This window comes from Nycticebus coucang, chromosome 6 (assembly GCF_027406575.1).
Source record: "Nycticebus coucang isolate mNycCou1 chromosome 6, mNycCou1.pri, whole genome shotgun sequence".
Taxonomy (NCBI): domain Eukaryota; kingdom Metazoa; phylum Chordata; class Mammalia; order Primates; family Lorisidae; genus Nycticebus; species Nycticebus coucang.
In genome coordinates, this window is record NC_069785.1 from 53,209,492 (window position 1) to 53,226,178 (window position 16,687).

Below are 16,687 nucleotides of genomic sequence, written 5' to 3' on the forward strand. Positions count from 1 at the left end.
CCTTTCCCAGCCCCCATTGATGCTGGCACATTCTCTCTTCCCGGAACTCCTCTGTGAGCTGTGGCCCTAATGATGTGAGATGGGAACACAGCCACACCTCACATTCTTAAAGGCTGGCACAGTAGGTCAGCAGGAGCCACGCTCAGGAGACCCGGATTCTAGTCTACAATTTGCCAGTGTATGCCTTGAGGAAAGTACATCCCTCTGAGTCTTAGTCTCCTTATCTACCAGACAGGAATCATGACACTCATCACGCAGGCTTGCTAAATGGTCGTGAGGATGGTAAGATAACTGGAGCACGGAGCACCCCTGCTGACACATGGCACCTACTAGGCCAGCTAAATGGCTGGACCCCTGTTCTTTCCTTCTGCCTTCTACCTCCTTCCCCAGGTCAACACTCTGGTATTACCTCAACATAGAAAGAGAAGGTAAGCACTTTCAAAGAGAAAAGGCAGCAGAGGTGGGCTGGGGAAGTGTTATGGACTGAATGTTTGTGTTCCTTCAGAATGCATGTGCTGAGTGAGATCTAACCCCCAATGTGATGAGATTATAGGGTGGGCTGTTGGAAGGGGATTAGGTCATGAGGGTGGAGCTCTCATGTTGGGATGACTAGCCCAGATGGTTAGAGAAGAGGCCCCCAGATGGTTCTTTAACTCTCTTTCTGCCATGTGAGAATAACAGTGAAAAGGTGGCAGTCTGTAAATCAGAACCTGACCCGAATGGAACCCTGATCTTGGACTTTTTAGCCTCCAGGACTGGGAGAAATAAGTGTTCATTTGTTGGTTAAGCTGCCCAGTCTATAGTAACTTGTTATTACAGTCTGAGATGACTAAAACAGGGAGATAGTTAATCTGCTTTATGAAGGATTATCTCCTTGGCAGATGGCCCCAGAATCCCCCACTCTTTAATTTTTAAAAAAATATCAGATACAATCCTTTTTCTGCTTCAAGTGCTACTCTGGACGCTCTTCCGTTTCAAGTTCTGGAGCATAAAGCCAGACTGCGTTCTCTTAGACTATGTTCAGTAGGCAAGAAGACTGTTACATGTAATAGTCTAGGCATTTTGTAGAGTTCACACAAAATGAAAGTAGTACTTTATATACTATTTTGTAGAAGTGTTCTTCTGTCTGTTTCCCTCAGAGGAGAAAGGTGATCAAAGTGTTTCTGGAAATGCAAAGCCCCCAGATTAGGCTAGGACATGATCTCTGATGATGTGTTATATTTTAGACCACACAAGATGCCTTTGGGAAGAAGCTTCCAAGCTTGGATCCTAAGTTTTTACTCTAAATTCCTGTTCTCCTCCCAGCCTGGGAGGTCGTTGAGGGTGGGACCGTGTTTGAATCATTTCCATATTAGCACATGGTGGGCACCCACTACGTCTTTGCTGAGTGAACATCTATTTTAAGGGCCTACCCAAATAAGGTAGAAAACTTGGAGTCATAGACTCCTGGGACCTGGTACTCCCAGGCCAGGGGATATGGGATTCACAAATAGAGGTTCTATAAGTGAGACTCTGTCAGTGAAAACCCTAAGGAAACACAAACTAAGAAATGGATTTCACGTGACTTTCATTTCCAACTAAATGAAGAATGTGCATTGCACTCTCTTATTGATCACAACTACATCTTCTGAACAAAATAATAAAAAGCAATTAACTGTGGACTCTGAAAAGTAAAAAATGAAAAAGCAGCTGGTTTGGGGAGTGAAGACAAAATCTGATGAACGACCAATATGGCAGCAGTGAGTTTCCTAGAATTTATTTTCACCTGGCTTTGACTGAAAGGTAAGCTGAATCACAAAACTACCCAGTAGTCAGGGACAGCCACAACCCCAAGAAACAGCCCGTCTTCCTGACCAGATGACTCAGAAAAGGGGCTCCAGAAAGACAGAGCATGCGGGAAAAATCTTGAGCTTTTTTCTTCTCTCAGCTCAACCCTGAAGCCAGATGTGGTCCCTAAACACCTGGGGAGTGACATGGGCATGTAAAATGAAAACCTGTCCCTCCGAATAGAGGGACCTGGAAAAGGGAGCCCTGTCATGTGAAGAGTATGAAGGAGTCATGATTTGTTTTTCCTCTTTCTACTTTGCTCAGAGGCCAGGCCAATAGCATGAAACTTTGTGGCATTGCCAGCAGCTCCAGCTCTGATAAAGAGCCATCCTTCTAAGCAGAGGACCAGGGAAAGGGGCTCTGGGATCAGAATAATGTGAGGGAAACCTTGCAGAGGAAACAGTAGGAGAAGGGAATTCCATGTACCGGCCGATACAAGTCCTGAGCTCAGTTCCAAGCTGCATGTGTGGAACATACCCAAACAGCACAAAAAGTCTCTGCAATTGAACCAACATTGGGAACACTGCTCACAGAAGGTGAGACAAAACTTGCAATTGAACTTAACTGGGTCGATTGCCCACCAAAACAAAACAAAGCAAAATCAATGTGTTGTATAATTTTTAACAGCATCGAGTCTCACTATATATTACACAAAATGTCCAGGAGTTTATCTAAAATACCCAACAGATAGGCAGTGGGAAAAGACAAGATAAATGTTAGAATTATTAGAACAAAAGACTCTAAATCACCTTCATCACATAAAGGTGAACACTCTTGAAATGAATGGAAAGATAGATGTTCTCAGTAAAGAAACAGAAACAATATAAAACAAGAACCAGATGGAAATTTTAGAACTGAGAAATATCTGAAATTAAAACATTCACCCAAGGGGCTTGATAGCAGAAAGCAAATGACAGAGGAAGGAGTCAGCAGACTGGAAAGTAGATCAATAGCTATTATCCAATCTGAAGAACAGAATACCTCAGGCATCTATAGGACAATGCTGAGTGGTCTAATGTGCCTGTCCTTTAGAGTCTTTGAATGAGAGGAGTAAGACATGTGTATAGAAAAAAAGTGTCTGAAAAAAATGTCTGAAAACTCCCCCAATTTGGTGAAAAGACATAAATGTATAGAGTCAAGTATCTCTGCAAATCCCAAACAGGATAAACTTAAAGAAAATGAAAGTGAACCTCCCCCTCCACTCACTACATTCTTACCACTGATGACTTCCTCCTCACCTGCCCGGGCCCTCCAGGCATCTGAGTTTTGCCCCTAGAGTAAGGGAAGGAACACACAGATAGGAGTCAGCCCCCAGAACCTGGGGATAATCCTGGCTCAATGAGTCAAGTGTGAGATCCAGAGAAAACCAGTTCCCTTGCCTGGGCCTCAATTCCTCATTTATAGAATTTCAGAATGGAACCAGATGGTCCTCTAAGTCTCTTTTAGCTCTAAAATATTACCCTTTATGAGCTCCTATGTGAACTTCTTCTGTTCAAAAATGATAACATCAAAACCTAACACTATGAAACAAGACAGTACTTGTCTGCCAAGAGTCTTTTCAACCTTCATGATGGAACAAATGTGACTCAAGTGAAGGTGGTCTCAGAACAGAACCAAAAATGGAGTTTGGTAGCAACCAGAATAGAAGTCAGCTTCCCCCCTAAGATTTCCACAGAGCCCAGCAAGCACCATGGGAAGTCTGGAATTCCCTGGAAAGAACAGGAGGCTCTGTGGAAAACTTCACATTCTCGATCAATGCATGTCCAATTTCATCATGTTTTCCAGATGCCAAGGAGGGAACTACAACACCCCCAATGCCTCGACTTCTGAGTTTGACATCCAGTCTGTCAGAACATGTTAACTCGCCTGTACCTGCAAACGCATTAATCGCCAGCATCTTGCTGTTTACAGAGCAGTTCCCCCTGCATTACCTTGTTTCATCTTCCATGCCAGCATCCTCTGAGGTAGGTGGGAGCGCTCACCTGTCTGCTCAGAGGAACCAGCCTGAGAGGAGCTGAGGGTTTGCCTCTCGACCACCCAGCACTAAGCCGGCACAAGACCAGCTCGTCAGGCTTCCTCTTCTCTCACCGCCAAGACCCAGAGTCTTAGGCAAGGCCAGAGCCAACTCGTGAACTGCAGCCACTGAGAGGGTTCAGTTAGCTCTCGTCTGAAGAATGGGCTATAGAAGATTCACATCCTCTGGGCTCCTTCACCCAGAGTGGGACATGGTGCTGAGAGTCAGCTCCGAGACTCTACTTAAAGGGGTGGCCTTACAAGAATTGTGAAAATGATTGGTAAATACCTAATTGTGCAATTGCCTAACATCAGTTAAAGATCAATCCTGTAAGTTATCTTGCTAACAGATTCCCCACCCTGCAGGAATTCTGTTTTGCACAACTTCTGACATGAGTCAAACAGACAGCTGTAAATACTTGTCTTTTGAAATCGTTTTTGAGAGTCTGTTTGTACAGAGGTCCTGTGTAAACCTGAGAGGAGCTTCAGGTGTCAGCCATATCTCAAGGACAGAGTTACATCTCCTGTGGTAATCTCATCTCCAAATAAAGGCAGAGGACTTTGACATCACCCCAGCTTGTTTTTGTCATCCTCCTTCCCCTAAGAAGAAAGAAGAGAACAGATGCCATGTGGACGCACCAATTTACAACCCACTTTAAAATCACCTGGACAATAGCTCTCGGGGTCTGGACTTCCCCTTCTCTTTCCTTGGGATGTCACCACCATCTTCCTGCTCTCTTTTCTCTCTGTCTTTCCCCACTCTCTTTCACTCTCTCTCCCTCTTTCCTTTTAAGAAGATTAAATACATTTACACTTGTATATCCTAATCTTTGTCTGGAGAAATCTGTTCATGTTATCATTTCTGAACAGAAGAAGTTCTCATAGGAGCTCATACCGGGTGCACTAGCTCTCCCAGCTTCTCATTTACTCCTAGCCAGACTGCTTGGCTTGGAGAGGCTCCCTGGGGTTCGATGGAGAGGCTCCTAGGGTCCTAGCTGCTTGTGAATGTGCTGGACTTTAAGTCAGGGAGGCTTGGGGAGGCGATGGTGCCTCCTTCATGCTTTGACAGGGTCTGTGGCTTGTCCCCAATGTCTGTTTCCACTTGCTCTTTGCAGAGGCTCTGCTCCTCCCTCCAGTTCCTGCACATTCTTTCAACCCCCATTCTGCACTGAGATGCTGGAGGCCCCCTCCCTCCCTTTGGGAGTCATTTTCAGCTCACTTACTCACACATTGTCTCTTCATTTTCAATAAAAAGACAAAGTAGTCAGCTTGAGGGTGATAATTCTGAGTCATTGGCTGCTGTCAGCATTTCAGAATAAAAAGAAGTCAAAGGTGGGTGGGTTCATTTCTTCTACAAAGGAATAGGCCTTCTCTTCTTTGTTTTCCCCTTGATGACTCACTCACTTGACCCAAATCAATCCTGGGTAGTCTTCATCCTCAAATAAGCTGGGGGCATGTAGGTACTACCAAAACTAGGACGTGGGGCTGGACACTCAAAGCCCTCTTCAAGTGGCACAGAGTATGCACAAGGGATTGAGGAGATAGAAAGATATCCTGGTTTCATGTGGAGCCCTCCCCCATACCCAGACCTTTGTTTTTCCCATCTCTAAAAACCACAAAAGGATCACACAAAGCCTATTGATTATGGAAGGACTGGGGTAATGGACCTCACTGTAACTATTTCTGTGAATCATTATGTTTTCCTACTTAAGAAATTGAACCTTGGGTGGCACCTGTGGCTCAGTCGGTGGGGCACCGGCCCCATATACCGAGGGTGGCGGGTTCAAGCCCGGCCCCGGCCAAACTGCAACCAAAAAATAGCCAGGCATTGTGGCGGGCGCCTGTAGTCCCAGCTACTCGGGAGGCTGAGGCAAGAGAATCGCTTAAGCCCAGGAGTTGGAGGTTGCTGTGAGCTGTGTGAGGCCACGGCACTCTACCGAGGGCCATAAAGTGAGACTCTGTCTCTACAAAAAAAAAAAAAAAAAAGAAATTGAACCTTGATTCAGGAAAGGAGGTCCAATACTCCCCTGGCTTAGGTGTTAGACGGACTTGGTTTGGATACCACCTCTGTCACTTTCTGGCTAGGTGATTATCGCAGGAAGATGGGGCCCAATGGAGAGAAAGCACACCCAAACACCATGTTTATAAGAGGAAGGGCTTTATTTCAGCCAAGGGAGTGAGGCACAGAAGGAATTCAAAACAACCAAACTCCTCCACAGGTTCAGTCTTCTTTTTATCTCTAGTCAAAAAGTTCTATGCCACCACTACCTTTCTCATTGGTCGGTTTGAATCAAGCTGGAAAGGCAGGCTCCAGCTTTTCCAGAATTACAGGCTTTCACAGATGCAGAAGCAAGTGTCAGCCTCCAAGTCCCAGAAGGATAAGTTTTTACAAATTCCTAAGAGCCAAGTCACCACAAGGAGGACCTCGCAGATATATCCTTGGGCTCTCCTTGAGAAGATCTCTGTTCTCTTAGAGTTAGACCTTACTTTTTCAGGGTATCCTCTCCCATTCCCCCCTTTTGATACTCCATATATATTTTAATTTGGGGTCTCAAAATCAGCTTGTTCCTGCAGGAGCTGGTATTAATTTACAAGACTAGCTATAGAGGTAACACTGACCCTATGGAGCAATCTGCCTCCACTACCTTTTTTTGAGCATGATATTTCTTTTGCTGCTACTGTCTCAGGCAAGTCCTCACTGCCTTCTATCACACATTTTCACCTTTCTCTGTGTCACATATTGAGTATTGTATCAGATTATGAGTGCAAGTTCCCTTTTGGGTGCCTTCACATTCATAAAAGCTGTAAGAGTCACCTTTCGTCCTATTTTAGTGGTATGGGTGCACAGATCACATTCCTCCTCATCCATTCCCAAAGTCCAAAGACCAATTAAGACAAGTCTTGGGAGGAATTTCTTTAGACTTCAGCCATGCATTGACCAGGCAGCTCCCAGTATGTGGCTGGAGCAGGGCATGTTGCCCACCACAAAAGTTACCTTACAGGGGTTGGCTGGGTCTGTTTTTGCTTCCTATGGGGCAGTGGAGTTCTCTACAGCCTGCTGTGATGGATCCAGGAGAGGATCCCTTCCACCTTTGCTGCTGTGGGTGTGGTCAGGATAATGGTGTAGTGTCACTTCTACCTTGGTTTGACGGGGACTGGTTTCCGATCCTTGATCTAGACTTGATCCCCTTGATCCCCTGGAAAGAAAGGATGTACAGACACAAAAGACTAAATAGAACACAGTTAATTACCCAAGTGGAGATCCTTCTTGCTACTCTTCCTAGGCCTTCTAAATGACTGTTCAATTCAGTTTCTCCCAATTCTTTTAGGAATCCCTGCTAAATTGCAGCAGATTGGTGGAGGCCTATTATGCATTATTGTATAAGGGGAGTACCCTGACCTCTTGGAAGGGATACATTTAATATTGAACAAGACCAATGCCAAGGCCTGTACTCAATTAAGCTTTTCTTCCTGTCAGAGTTTACCAATTCCTATTTTTATAGCTTTGTTCATGTGCTTTACCCTGCTTGAGCTTTGAGGCCTACATGCCACATGTAATTTCCAGGTGATATTCAAGGCTTTCGCTATCATTTTGTACTATCTTTGTTACAGAAGCCAGTCATTGTCAGATCTAATCTGGAGTGGCAACCTAAACCATGAGATGATTTCTCTGGGCAACACTTTTACTACTTCAGGACTGGTGGGGAAGGCTTCCACCTATCCCGAATATGTGCAGCTCAAAACTAGTAAGTACTGATTTCCTCCATATCTGGACACCTCAGTATAGTCCATTTGCGCATCTTCAAAAAGAGATTCCCTGTAGGACTGAATTTCAGGTGGCAGGGATGGTCCCTGTTTAGCACTGTGTTGGTTGCATGCCACACAATGCTGGCTGACTTTCTTGACAAGGGTGGCCAACAGGGGAATGTAGAAGCATTCCCCCCAGAAGCTTCTTAATTTTCTTTTTCCTTCTATCCTAAGTGCATGCCTCATGCATACAACCTCTATAACCAACTTCAGATTTTTACACAGTAAGCTTTGATATTTGGTGAGGCAAGTGTTGGTCAACCAATGGTACCCTTCTGTGTTCATAAGATTGACCACTGTGTACAGTACCCAGACACTTGAGTTTTATTCCAAAGTCAATTTATCAGCCTCTTGCACCAGCATGATAGTGTCTGCATGCATTATTAGACATAGGGCCATCCTTTCGAGACCCCCATCAAATTGCTTAGAGAGACAAGCAACTGCTCTTGCCCAGGATGCTACATTCTGGATGAATGTAGAGCTGTTCTATTTCTTTTTGATACATACAGTTCAAAAGGGTTGGCCAGGTCAGACAGACCTAGCAACAGGGCTGCCCACAGTTTTTCCTTTAGCCTCTTGAAGAATTTTGATTGGTCGTATTTCTACTCAATTGGCCCTTTTTCTTCCTCTTTTATGGCTTCATACAATGGTTTGGCCAGTCAGTGTGTTTCACACAGTCATTCATAGAAATCCTCAGGGCTTTCATCTGGCTTCTGCATGGCCTCAGTCACCTTTCATATGTTTGTGGCTATTTGGCTTTCCTACACTGACAGGGACAAAGTCAAGTTTGGGTCCAGGGTAAGAGAATGAAACCATTTAGCAGTCACCTACAAATATCTACAAATTCTGGATTTCAAGGCTAAGGTTCACAGAATAAGAACATTTTACAGTCTTAGTACAGTTCTTAAGATAATACCTAGTTTTAATAGGCCCTACAGAACTGATCCAAAGTTCTGGGCAATTCAAGTGAATATTCAGGTTCCAATTTTTCCTAAGGTATCTAGATAGACCCAGCAGATAGCACTTAATACTGAACAAAATTTTCCAATATAGCCAACAGGCGATCTTTGTTGAACCTTAAGGCTTCAGAGCAAATATAACTACTGTATATAATTTTATATTTTTTGGCCAGTCTCTTAGTCCCATTTAACAGATCAGTTTAGTTAAACAGCAATGTCTCATTTTATTAGCTGGCATTGCAGACAAGGCTGGAATCTAAATACAGGTGTGCCACAGTTCTTTTTTTTTTTCTTTTGAACCATTTCTCTCTCTCTAATTTATCATTTTATTAAAAGCAAATTACAGCAGAACTAATTTAATTGCCAAAAAAAAAAAAAAACTGTACTTTCAGTATATGAGGTCTGATTATTTGCATAAAGTGCAGCAAGAATAATTATTAGCCATCTAGGCTTTTCTTCCTTTTAAAATCGGCTTTGCTGGAACCTTTTATAAAGAATCTCAAGTTAGACTTGAAAGCCTTTCATGAGCCCAGGTTTCATCTGTGCATTAGATACCTTCTGCACAGGTAGGTATGCCTATTTCATCTGCATCAGGTGAATTTCTCTTCTCTGAGGTTCCAAAGCAAATCATGATCCCCAGACCTGTCAGAAAGTGACATTCCTTACTCACCACAGATCAGGAAATGTTATTGATGAGGTATCTAGCCAGTATTTTCAACGTGCTTTTTTATTGGCCTTATAAGTCAACCTTAATTCCTTAACACAGTCTGTACACCTCTGAAAATGTATTCTAGTCAAAGTCTTGCAAAATAACCTGTGATTTTCATCATATCTTATAGAACAAAACAGATTCTTATTGAACTTATGCAAATAACTGTTTTGGTTAGAAATTAAGAATGCTTACAAATGGTTTTCAAATTCTGTAGAAATCAAGGAGAGAGAGAAAAAAAATAAATGTTTCAAATTTTGCTCATAAATAGCCAAGCGTTGTGGCAGGTGCTTGTACTCCCAGCTACTCAGGAGGCTGAGGCAAGAGAAGCACCTAAGCCCAAGAGTTGGAGATTGCTGTGAGCTGTGATGCCATAGCACTCTACCCAGGGTGACAAAGTGAGACTCTGTCTCTAAAAAAAAAAATAAAAAAAATTTTTTTCTCATAAGTACATCCATTGCCAAAAGCTGCAAATACCTTGAAAGATAGAAAATGGTTTTCTTAACTTCTGGAAAACAGAACACAGAAAGAATCACCAGTGTTTCAAACAAAAAGCCATCACAAATCAGCTTGGTTCCATGAAAGAGATTTCTGTTCTGCTTGAAGTTAGGTTCAATACTTATGGACATGTTAGCTTTCTAATTAAAGTTCTGGAAGTTTTCTTCTAGCCTGATGGTATTTAATTTCTAAAATCAACAGAAATTTGAATGTAAAAGAACTTGCCAGTCTTTTTTCTATTATTTTCTTGAAGGATAAACTTTGGACTTAGCCATTTACAAAAACACTTTATGAGATGAATTAAAATTATTACTGACAACATACAGTAAGACAGACCAATATTTTATAATATTAGAACATATGTATAAACAAAATCCACAAAAAATTAACCACCATTTCATATCTGACAATATTTTCTATACATTTTTTTTTTTTGTAGAGACAGAGTTTCACTTTATGGCCCTCGGTAGAGTGCCGTGGCCTCACACAGCTCACAGCAACCTCCAACTCCTGGGCTTAAGCGATTCTCTTGCCTCAGCCTCCCGAGTAGCTGGGACTACAGGCGCCCGCCACAACGCCCGGCTATTTTTTGGTTGCAGTTTGGCCAGGGCCGGGTTTGAACCCACCACCCTCGGTATATGGGACCGGCACCTTACCGACTGAGCCACAGGCGCCGCCCTTTCTATACATTTTTAACATACCAAATAAGCTTAATATGTCTTTCTCAGACTTTCAGTGGTCTTAATATTTCAAAAACACCAAATTTAGAGTTTTTATTTTGGAAGGTTTGTCATATATCAAAGGCTTAAAACATTTATTCAAACAGGATTAGAACCAAAAGATTTTAAAGGTAATACATAGTCAACTGGATTACATGCAAGTTCCTTCACAAATTTCCTTTTATGAACCTTATTCAACCCGTGCAGACAATTTACAAACATTCCAAAACCTTTTTGCCCTGGCTTTCATTTTCTTAAATAACTATACAAGGACAAAATTTCTCGCATAAGAGTCTTTCTTACACAATGCCATTTTTCTTTCTGTCTAATTTTTCTTACTCTCACAAAACCAATTTTCATGAAACACAATCACAGTTTACTATGAAGTTAATTATTCACTTGGCTAAACTGATAATTAGAAGGTTTAAAATGCAAGAATCTTATTCTTTGACAAAGACTCTGTTTCCTAAACGATTTAAACAACCAGATTATTACATTTTAAAAATGAGAGACATTTTATGGAATATAACATTCAGACAGGATTTCCCCACTCTGGGCTAGACAGAGATCCACCATTCTGGGCCCATTCTTGAGCCCAGATGAACTCAGAAATCAGACCCCCCCCCATCTCTAGGAACAAACAGGCTGCCCTTTCCAGGCCACATCCTCTGGGCTCCAGCAAGGTCACAAACAAAGCAGCCTGAAACGTTTTTGGGTGGCTCCACTTTGAGTAGGGAGCACACACCCTAATCCCTAATTGAGACAAAAACTGAAAAGACCTAATAATCTTTCCCCAGGGGAGGGAATGCATTCATTCATTTGTCAATATACTCATTAAGTTTATAAAGGTGTTTTTCCACCTACCAAGTCCTGACCAAAATGTAATATATACCCCCAGACAAAGGACCCATGCAGAAGACTTCTGACTTGGGTCTTCCACCTTGCCAGAAGCTTTGGTGCTTTTTACTCCTTCTGCATTCTTTTCTGTCTAATAAAATTCTATCTTACCACTGAGCTGTGGTCTGTAGGTTCATTCTTTGAATCCCTGAGACCAAGGACCTATTGAAGGAGAAATTCCAGTAACAACATGACTTTATGGTTTTAATTTACAAAAAAGTTCCGAAACCACAACATAGGCATCGTTTCTGATGTGTTTTAATTGTCCCCCTCAGTCTCACATGGCCACATGTTATCAAAGATGGCTGCAAAGGACAGGACCTGTGTCCTTTATCAGGTGCAGAGTTCCATACAGAAAGCAGGAAACTGGATCAGAATAACCAGAGGATAAAGTTGAAGCAGGGAAAGAAGGAGCTGTGTGGGCTAGACTGCGTCCTGCAACTGCTGGCCTAAGTACAGGGAACATACCCTTAGGCCTTACCACAGCCACCTCTCTAGACGTTAGAATTCAGAGGCTTAAAATTAAGAACATAAGCTCACAGTTGAGTCTAGCAAATTTAGAAATATTACAGAGGTGGCAGTTTCATAATCTTTGAACATTTGAACTGTAATAACAGATTTAAAACAAATTTTATTTCAAAGGGTACCACAATTGCCTAAACAATAAGGCACTTGAGTCATTACTGCTCACACAAAGTTCTCAGTCTCCCCAGAGACATAGTTACCACATGGACATGTTAGCTTTTATCCTTACAAGGATGTAAACCCTCCTGTAAACCCTTTTTAAAAATGCTTCAGCATAGTTCCTAACAGGGAGGACTTCCCCTGTGTGTTTCCCATTTCCTTCCCTCAGACAAACCACAAACATGTCACAGATGGAGTAAAAACTGAGCCACAGATGGGGTGAAAATGGGGGTACAAAAGGGCGGTCATACAATTATTTTGACCTACGAAGGGTGGGGTGGAGCCCCGCCTGTTGTAACCCATCTCAGTCAGTCTCCAAGCACTCAGATGCACACAATTCCAACCCATTTCCTAATCTAGGCAGCCTCGATTTCCCACTCAACTGCAGTAGGAGGTGTTCTCTGATACCATGATTTGGAACCAGCACTCCCCTAGGCCCTGTGAGGGGAAGTCAGAACTTCACACTTGGTGTCCGTTGCAGTCGTACCATACCCACGCGCTCTCATTCACCTCTCTCACCAGTCCTGTGGGCAATTTAACGCCCAGGGATTGATTGGACCCCCACTTCCACCCAAATTTGGTGGGCCTCAACTGGTCCTACCTTGTCTCAGACATCCCTCAACGCAGGTGCCAGTTCCTGTGTGCCAGTTCCTCCCAGTGTTTGACTCCTTGAAGACCCACCGAGCGGGTCCTTTCTCCACCAGTTAATGTCCACAGGGAGGCCAAGATGCCCCCAGTGCACTCAAGGGATTCATGTCACCCAGGCTGATCAGGGCCCCCTTCGTGGGTATCCAGAGGGTTGGCAGCAACAGCCAGGTACATCTGAGCCTGTTCTCTCCTCAGGTGGTCTCACTTCCCAGTCAGGGAACCAGAAATGTTACAGAAAAACTAGGCCCAGGGCAGCACCTGTGGCTCAGTGAGTAGGGCGCTGGCCCCATATACCGAGGGTGGCCGGTTTGAACCCGGCCCCAGCCAAACTGCAGCAAAAAAATAGCTGGGCATTGTGGCGGGTGCCTGTAGTCCCAGCTACTCGGGAGGCTGAGGCAAGAGAATCGCCTAAGCCCAAGAGCTAGAAATTGCTGTGAGCTGTGACGCTACAGCACTCTACCAAGGGTGACAAAGTGAGACTCTGTCTCTAAAAAAAAAAAGAAAGAAAGAAAACTAGGCCCAATGGAGAGAGAGAGCACCAAAATACCATGTTTAGAACTGTTTTCCTTTTTATTCCCAGTCAAAAAGTTCTGTCCCACCAGAACTCATTGGTCAGTTTGAATCAAGCTGGAGAAGCAGGTTCCAGCTTTTACAGAATAGGGCTTTCACAGAAGCAGAAGCAAGCGTCAGCCTCCAAGTCCCAGGAATGTGAGTTTTTATAAATTCCTAAGAACTGAGTCACAATGGAGGGGCCCTCACAGGTGTGTCCTTGGCGTCTCCTTGAGAAGATCTCCGTTCTCTTAGACCTTACCTTTTCCGGGTATCCTCTCTTATGATGTTGGAAGACTCTCTGAGTCTTGGCTTTCTCATTAGTAAAAAGGGAATGGCAGTATTTTTCCCATTAAGGTCCATGTAAGGATAAAATGTAACGTCTGTGAGGTGCCTAGCACAATGCGTGCCACAATCAGTGTTATTATCCCTCAACTCAGCTATAAGATGAATAGGATAGTGAGCATGTAGACTGGGCAGCCTGGGACAAAGTCATTTAATCTCACTCAGTTTCCTCACTGGTAAAGTGGGAATAGTAACATGTGCTTTTGCAAGAGGATTGTGAATGTAGAGTCTATCACAGCACTGGGCCATGGGGGGTCCTCAGGTGGTACCATGGTTATAATTATGCTTATGTTAGAGGGGCTGGTTCAGAGGAAAATAATAGAAGCCTTATATCAGAGCCACTGTCAGAGCCTGGAGGCTGGGCCAAAGCACGAGACATGAGGAGGCTGAATCAGAAAATGTAGGAGCAAGGCAGCAGCAGAATATAGGCCAGTACCCAGAGGTGTGGGGCAGGGTGCCCAGGCAGGGCAAGATGCCCAGGCGGGACATGGCACCTGGTAAAGCCCTCATCCCTTGGGATTAGAGTTGCTGCTCCATAGCCCAGATATACAGCCGCACCTTCCACAGCCTTGGGTTCTCGCAGCCTGCTTGGTGGGTTTGCAGGCCTCACCCACTATTTCAGGCTGCCAAGCAGTGCTCTGCAAAGACCCAGAAGAAGTGAAGCAACACCCTGGGACAACAGTTGTCAACACACAGGACCAGGTCACAGCAGGAAATCTAGGAGTATAAAAGCATTCCTCTTGGGAAAGAAGAACTTTTTGTCTTTCTCATGTTGGACGCCAGTATCTGTGGTCATGCTAGGCTATCTAGGCTTGGACAAGTGATTTCATCTTAGACTCTTGAAGTTCCCTCACAGGGGATTCAGAAGTACACAAAGAACTCTGGGCCATTCAGGTAGAGTGATGGGATTTCACCTCTCCAGTCCCTCCTTTTAATAAGATTTTTAGTAGCACCCCATGGAGAATCAGCTCTTTGGGACTCTTGCCATGGTTTCCCAGGAAAACCATGACAAAACCAACTGCTAAACAAATCACACCCTGTTCTGTCTTGGCACTCTAACTTGGATCATTGTTCAGCCTGGAATGTCCTATCTACCGTTCAAAATCCTGCCCCTATATAAGGCCCAGCTCCAATCTCAATTCAGTTCCAGGAAGCCCTCCAAAATCTCTATAGCCTACAACAATTGTCTTTTCCTCAAAGCACATGGTCATCACCCTCACCTATCCATTTTTCTTCCTGGATAACTCTTATTCTGTTGCTTTGTTTGTTTGGCCTCTGTCTTTGTTGTTTTAATTATTTCCTTCAGCGATGTTGGTTTCCTCTTCCCTTCTCGTCTCTTTCTTCTGACCCATCACCAAAGTCCATTGGTTGTACCTCTCAAAGATTTCTCAAATCTATCAACTTCTCTCCACCTTTCAGGACTGTTTCCTGGGTCTAGCCACTAGCCCTGCAACTATAGTGGTTAGGAGCCACTATCCCTCCTAACTGGCCTACCCATAAGTGGTCCTTCCCACTTCCACCCACTCTCTGCCCTAAGGCCAGTGGATGCTTTCTAACCTACAAATTTGCTTTAAGCTTTTTATACCACTGCTCTTGAGGTACAACATATACTCTCTAACGAGCCTTTCAAAATCTTTTATTCCCTGGCCCCTGCACCCCTTACCAGTTGCATTTCTCAACATTCCTCACCTGCTCTAGCACCATCAGCACAGCCTGCCACACTCTGGTCAAGAATAGGCCCTCTCAGTGCCTTACACGCCTAAGGCCGTGTGCCCACAGGTCCTCTCCACCTGGAGTATACTTTCCTCCCCATCGCACCCCACACATGCCGCCCCCCAACACAGTGCATGCTGAGCCCACATATCCACTCTAAAATGACCTCACCCCCAAGGCCTGGACGGCCCCCACCCTATTCTAGGTGACATACCCAGAGTACCCTGTCTCCTCCCCATCACTGCAATTCCCATTCCTTTTTGTAGTTGCCTGTTTTCTTGCCTCTGCCCCTGCTAGACTCTGACATCAGAGCAGAAACCGTATCCGCAGTTGACTGCAGTATCCCAGGGCCAGGCCCAGTGTCTGCCTCCTGTAGATGTCTGTGAAGTCATTTTTGAATGACTCAATGAATCTATAATCCAAGCCCTCAAGGGCAGCACTCTTGAGGATTTGAGTGCTTCTCTGTATCTCCCTTTAGTGCCTAATTCAGGGTCCTGTGGACTCCAGGTGCAAAGGAAAGGAAGTGGTTATTTGCTCTTAATACAAAGGCCTCATTATTTTAATAGCGTGCTCGTCTATTTCTTGATGTTTTTCAGTCTCCAGGCCGAAGGCTTCTGAACTGTATGCTGGGAGGGATATGGCTGGCACCACAGTGACCTAGATTTGCCTCCAGGGTTGCTGGTTGAGCAGAGTCTCCAGCCAGGACTGGGAGACCTACAGAACACCAGGCCTTTGAATTTGGGCCACTGGTACAGCTTCCAGGTTTTGACACTGGCTCTGATCTATGTGACAGTAAATGAGAGCTGAATAGGCCACTCACCCAGGAGTAGCAGGGAAAAGCCCTGATGGGGTCAGTTCTGGTCCCTTCACCATCCAGCTTCATGACTATGGGAAAATCATTTAGCCTCTCTGGATTTGATTTTTCTCATTAGCAAAATATAGTAAAGGGAATGATCAATCATTTATCTTCATTAACTCCTTTCAAGTGAGTTATGTGTTTTGTAATAATCATCTCGTCCATTATATTGGGCTTTAAACTTTGGAGGGAGTTTCCTGTTTTTTGCTTTTTGTTTTTAGAGACAGAGTCTAACTTTATTGTCCTCAATAGAGTGCCAGGGCATCACAGCTCACAGTAACCTCCAACTCCTGGGCTTAGGCAATTCTCTTGCCTCAACCTCCTGAGTATCTGGGACTACGGGCACCCACCACAACGCCTGGCTATTTTTTTTGTTGCAGTTTGGCTGGGGCCAGGTTTGAACCTGCCACCCTCAGTATATAGGGCTGGCGCCCCACCCACTGAGCCACAGGTGCCACTCACT

General features: G+C 44.2%; 1 protein-coding gene across 2 annotated transcripts in view; it reads right to left on the minus strand.

Moving 5' to 3' along the window:
• LOC128588103 (aromatase) overlaps positions 1-4,015 on the minus strand; it is a 93,948-nt gene extending 89,933 nt beyond the window's left edge. For both annotated transcript variants that reach the window (XM_053594726.1, XM_053594728.1), the window contains exon 1: positions 3,810-4,015. The gene's annotated coding sequence lies outside the window, so the exon portion shown is untranslated. The remainder of the gene's footprint in view (positions 1-3,809) is intronic.
• Positions 4,016-16,687: the final 12,672 nt, after the last annotated feature.